The sequence below is a fragment of the Morone saxatilis genome, unplaced genomic scaffold, assembly GCF_004916995.1.
Source record: "Morone saxatilis isolate NCDOM2014 unplaced genomic scaffold, NCSU_SB_2.0 Contig24, whole genome shotgun sequence".
Classification (NCBI taxonomy): domain Eukaryota; kingdom Metazoa; phylum Chordata; class Actinopteri; family Moronidae; genus Morone; species Morone saxatilis.
In genome coordinates, this window is record NW_023339807.1 from 20,536,851 (window position 1) to 20,543,432 (window position 6,582).

Below are 6,582 nucleotides of genomic sequence, written 5' to 3' on the forward strand. Positions count from 1 at the left end.
TGTATGCCAATTGTCCCAATTTTTTCAATGTAGCATCTCTTGTGTCAGTTTTATTTCAAACTAAAGATCTTGGGCTCTGATACCTCTGAGGGAGACACCAGCAAACGGATGTACACGTTGAACAGTGAACCTTCACCACCAGATGATCCATGTCTCAGTCTCTCTGTATGTTGCAAAGGCTCTGTTGTACCAACAGCTCTATTCCTTTCAATTTTAAATGTCTTTCTTTTGTAACTCTCTCTTATAGGTTGTTGGCCTTTTAGTGTTGCTTTGCTTCAGTTTGAAGTGTATCTTTGACTAATACTTGCAATAAAATGCTTTGCTTTACCTTTGTCGTCTTGGTGAGATTGTGTTAGAAATGTAGATAGATGTTTTGTATGTATAAAGTGACATTGTGGGAAATGTTTCAGGTTATGAGAAATAAATAAAAGTAACCAAATATTCATGAATAAACAAAGTAGCAGCAGGAACATAAAGGCCTTGCACAATTACAATAAATAAAGTTTCACGTTTACTAACTTAAATTTCTATGTAACCTCATGTGAGGTTGCACTTGAGCTAAATACTAACGTCAACATGCTAACAAGCTCACAATTATAATAACATACTGATGTTTAGCAGATATTCACTGTGTCCCAAGCTGCATGCATTGCATTGTGGAAGAATCAACACACATGCTGTTTGAGTATACTTAATGACTTTTTAGTGCACTAAATCTAGACCATGCTAAAACCCTCAGATGCTCAGAATCAGCATGTTGTATTGATTTGGGACAGTAGTAATGTTTGCTATGTTCATCATTTTAGTTAATTGTGTTAGCATGCAAACGTTTGCTACTAGCAGTAAACAGTGTACATCTGATGGGAATGCCAGTTAGTTTTGCAGCTCTTTGGTCATAAACCAAAATTGAATTGACCTCATGGCGGTGCTAGAGGAAACGTCAGGGGATTGCCAATGTCAACAGGATTCATCATCATCTGTGGAACGTGAATATCTACACAAAACTCAATGGCAATTCAGTAAATTGCTTTTTATATATTTGATGGGGACCAACCGACCACATGGCTGAAATTGCTATCCCTTGGTCCCCACTGCTAGGAAGACTTAAAATAGTTTATTGAAGCATTTTATGTAAATTTCCACAAAAGAACAGCTTTTGTCAGAAGCCCTACCTGATATGTTTATCTCTTAAATAATGGGCACATGAAGAGTGATGAAAATATAACACTTCATCGTCTATTGAACCTCGAATAACTGTGTGACAATCCTGCAAAGAGAGCTAAAGACTACCGATTGTCAATAGGAGTAATTAAATAGGAGTACTGTTTAAAAACAGCTGTTGACTGTAGGTCTTTATTTCAGAAGAGGTTTCACCTCACTAACACACACTTCCCAATTAATTGAAATATTATCCAAATAGCGGAAGCTGCTATTATTTGATAAAGGTAAAATCCGTGACAAAACAGCATTACAACAAAGTACTGTAGTGTTACCCTAGCCTACAAAATCTTGTTCTCCAAATTTAAGGAAACATGTTTGTTTGCTACAGACCCCAACAAACGTCACAAATTGATACAGCTCTGCCCCGTAGAGCCGTTTTCACCAATGAGCTAAAGTGTTGTCAGGTGCTTCCTGTGAAGTCGTGGGAGTCAGAGGGCCTCTACGCAGCCATGGTAAACTTACACAGGTGTTTTCACTTATCTTGCCTGATTAGACCTGTTTGACTGCATTGGTGTGTAAAAAAAAAAGTCTTTGATCATCATGTCCTTCCCTCATGTTGCACCTGTTAAGCAGGCAAGACAAGTTATATCTATATTATTCTTGTTAGGACATGAAGTTGGATTTTAACATAATTAAGATTTAATCAGCTGTAATAGCCGAAAAACACCTGTGTGGACGCGTGGAGCTTTTGAAATTTGCCTTTGATTCAAGAATAATAGTAATGTTTAAATAATTGAAACCCTTTAATATGCACACAGGTTTTATTAGCCAAATGTTAATGTCAATTATAGGGTTAAGAAATCACAGCCCTGCAGTATAATAATGAAGGCCATATATAATACCTCCTTTCCTCATTTCACAGTAGGTTTCTCATTAAGATGGAAGAGTAGACCTTGTATCAAGCTGATTCTGAAAGTCACACTTCAAGGAAAGATCCGGCCTGTATTTGATAGGTCTTTATTCTGTGTTTTTTTTTTTAATCCCTATGCACCTACAGGCTCTTATTTCCACACATGCCCAGTAGGTACTGGACACAGAGGAACAATAATTCATATTGTGTAATTGTGCTGAATTCATGGCCACTCTTACTCGCCTGTACTCGCATTGGTTTACCGATTAACTCGAAGCGTTATTAAACCCGTTTTTCGTTTTTGCTTTCTGTTTTTGTGAAAAGGTTTGTTTTTTTCACTTTAGGAAAATTTGTATGGAACTAGGGACTCATTAAGCTGCAGCACTGCATAATGAGAGAATCATAACCAACAGCAAACGATCATTGCTGAGCAGCAACACTTCCCATCATTAAAAACACAGAGAGATGGATGCTCTGTGAGAAACCAGATGCTCTGCAGGGTGGGACTCAACACTGATTATGTTCACATCCTAACTGTCATAAACAGCTCGGCCCCCCTGTGCCCAGCTACGTCCAACTGACAAAATGATGGTGTTAATTTCTGTAGGCCTTACTCATTTAAATAAGGGAGAGCCACTGTTTAGTCAAACAGGCGTCCCTGTGGGCCTAAATACAGCTGCCACAGTTTCTTGCTCATGATGGTACAGTAGCACTAGCACCAAACCCTCTGTTAAAAGCTAAATCAACACTTAATCACCTGGAACAGAAAGCTGAAACAGAAACACTTCTGTAATTATAAGCAGGTTGCACTTCTGGCCAATCAATGCTGTCAAATTAGGTTCTCCACTCAGATTTTTGTCCAGTAAATAGTAAACAATTGCACACACAACAACCAAAGCCAGGCATTAGATTAGGTTAGGCCTCAGTTTATGCTGTAAAATGTGAACAGAACACTTTAATATAAGTATATATGGCAAACATATTAAAAAACCTTTGTCTATTCACACATCCTGCAGATACTGAGCGCATTAGCGTTCATTTGGTGTGTGGCTACGTGAGTGTGAGTCAGTATTCACTCTTCTTTTAGCAGAGGTGGGGACTCGAGGCACATCTAGACTCGAGTCAGACTTGAGTCAGACTTGAGTCAGACTTGAGTCGCAAATTTGAGGACTTGACAAAATCAAAAAACAACTCGACTTAAATCGATCAATCTTAAACACCAGTGACTCATGACTTCAATTTGACTTTTTATCTCCCCCAAGTCCAAAGAAAAGTATGTTATTTAAAAAGTGTGCCATGAATACATTCATTGCCCTTCATTTCCTGAATAAACTAACATTAATGCTATTTTATTCCCAGCAAGTTGACAACATCCAAGTTGCAGGAAAGAAGCATAATGTGCCAGTTAGAAAAGACTATACCAAAGATAATTTTGTTTGTATTCAAAAACTACGCTGTGGTCATACATTTGGTAAAGAGTACATTTTGACTTGTTCAGGACTCAAAACTCAAAGTTTAGGGACTTGGGACCTGCCTGTCTTGATTTGTGACTTACAAAACAATTACGACTTGTCCCATCCTCTGCCTTTTAGCTTTGTTAGCACTTGTTAGTTCCTTATGCAAACCATAGGGGAAAGGTCACAATTTGACTTTTTCACCTGTTGTCCAGCAGTAGATCATATCTTCAATGGTATTTTTTGATTGGCAGGAATGATTGAGGAAGTTTGCAACTCGTGTGTAAAGCCAAGAAGAAGAAGAAAGCAACAATCACATGATGTTTGTTCGCTGTGAGCGTGAAGCCAGTTTTGAGATTGAATGAAAATCAAGAAAATAGACTGAAACGTAGCAGCAATCAAAAACACGGGGAAAGAAGTGAAAAAAGCCTTCTTTTCTGCAAATGACTCTGATCACAACAAAGCAATAAACAGACTGTGCCTGGAAAAGAGTTTGATGACTGCAGTTGCCTCCCAGCCACAGAGGATGACAAAGATCCTCAGTGAAGCACAAGCCGATGTTTATCACTGAACTTATCTATAAAACTAGAATGCTGTCTTAATGTTGTTGCATGGTGACAAACTGGTTTCCCATGAATTTCATGATGGATTCCAAACTTTTGAAATGTAGCATTTAGGTGTTTTTGAGTTACATGGTTGTTTAATCAATCAGACAGTGATGGCGTGGTGTTGTTGGTCAGGGGGTACTTAAATTTAAATATTTCAAAAGGGTGTACATTATTGGAACAAAGTTTCGGAACCACTCCACTATACATCCTAACCCTTCCTTCCCTCCCTGAAGTTTTTGGAGTGCTAATGTCACAAATGAAGCCGGGGTCTCCACCAACTCCTGAGCAAAACATTTAGCTGGTTAGCAAGTAAATTATCCACTATGTGCTAGTGCTGGATATGTAGTGTAGAGAGGGTTTTTTAAACATTTTAACTGAAAACAGGCAGGTGAGAGTGAACCAAACCCTTTAAGTTGCGGGTTCAAAAAACCAAAACAATGAGCTGAAAGATGCTACAATGCAATACAGAGTCACTATGAGCACCACTTATACATTCTTCTCATTGTTACGACAAAAATATCGAAAATAAGTGAAATGCAAGTAAATATTTGGTTTGTCAGCTCTGACAGCCACTTTGACAACTTTGTTGAAACATTTTATCTTGTTAAGCAACATAAAATATACAAGTCAGGCTGGAATTTAACAACCACTGTCACCAAAGGATGAGGAAAATAAAAATCACAGCCAAGCTCTGCTATTTTGAAGGAATTACTATTATTTTTTAGACTGTCAGAGGTGTTAATTCAGTCATCGCTGAGGCTGAAGTTTGTCAAATCTTTTGGGCAGATCCCTCTAAAAGTCTTTCAGTCAGTGTAGGTGGGATTTCTTGTGTTTGTTGGCGAATTTCTCCCGTGCCACATTATAAAATATTGCAAAGTCAACTATTGATGCACAGGCAATTCAGGCAGCCAACACTTTATCATAATTACCAAAGCAGCTACATAAATGATTCTGATTAAAATAAATACTAACTGCAAATATGTGTCAACTTTAATACCACTCCAAATAACTGCTTTTATAAATGAGCTTACAAGGCATTTGAATGTATAAACAGGTCTGATAGCCAGTGCCTGAACAGGTGTCTCTCATACAGCTGATTAGGTGAATGGGGGACAGAGCTACACAGTCTTTTCACCTATTGTTTATCTTTCTTCACAGTAAAAGTCGTTTGGACTAGACACTTTAATTCATGAAATGAACACAAACACTGTTACATGTGCCCAAATTTGCTCTCTTTTTTTCTTTCTTTCTGCTCTCTTCTTGCTTTCATCTTTGCAGGTTCCCTTGATTACCTAATGACAATTAGCTGTACCTGAACACTGACCTGGTAGCTATAAAAGGAAGAATTTGGAGCAAAAGAGTGGGAGCGCCCTGCCCAAGATTGTGTGTATTTTGTAGCGGCTGCATTTTTGTTTCTGCTTGTCCAATTTTGATTTGTTTAAAAACAAGCAAAACAAAATTATATATGGAGTATCTTTGACTAAAAAATTTAAATAAAATTAGACATTGTACACGAAATACTCGTGTTACCTGACAAGCTCAGCTGTGGTTTAGAACTGATCCAGCCAACCTGCAACTTGCAGAGGTTTAAAATGTGACCTGGTTGCTTTGTCAAAATAAGCAGAGGTTCCGATGAAACGCCAAACTGGAGCTTAACAGGATGCATGATGATGTTACCTCCAAGACACACTCATGATAGCTTTTCCAGAGGAATTTAATAACACAATGATCTTTATAAATGTCTATCTTACTGGATTTATAACCATCAGTGGCCTGTATTAGCAGTTTATGTCCCCTGCAGTCTCTCCTCTCACCAGGAGACGGAGCAGTTCACTAAGAGAAAGTCTGGTCTGCTAAGGAGAAGAGTGAGGTGCCGTGTCTGGGTTCACGTTTATTATGTACAATAGGATGTAAAGGGTGTGTTTGTGTTATGGGAGGTGAAGCCAGAGGTACCAGAGAGAAGTCACACTGAGAGCTGAACTGAAAACAACAAGGGGCCCAGAAGAACAAAAGGATGTGTGGACATGTTAGATGCAGACTTATGGAAAAGATTAGGCTTGATGGCACAATTCCCAGTAGTACTTCCCTCCTTTTTTTTTTTTTTTAACATCACAGGATGTTGTCTATATTTCAGTGCGGTATCTTGACTGTGATGTTTTTATTTTACCTCTAACCTCCACTACTGCTTTTGTCAGGAGAGCGGCTGATGACATACAGGGAAAACAACTTGAATCATAAGCTGCACACCACCATCTCTTCTGTCCCATAGATGAGAAATTACTTGTTAGCACAGGAATTATCCCTGTAAAAGAGGATCCACCAGCTCCAGAAGGCCATCCCAGCACAGGACTTGGCCTCTGGTGAGCTCAGTCAGCAACAAATGTTGAATTAATAATACATCCAATATTTGTATGTGTAAGCATAGTCTGTGATTGACTGTCTGCTGAGT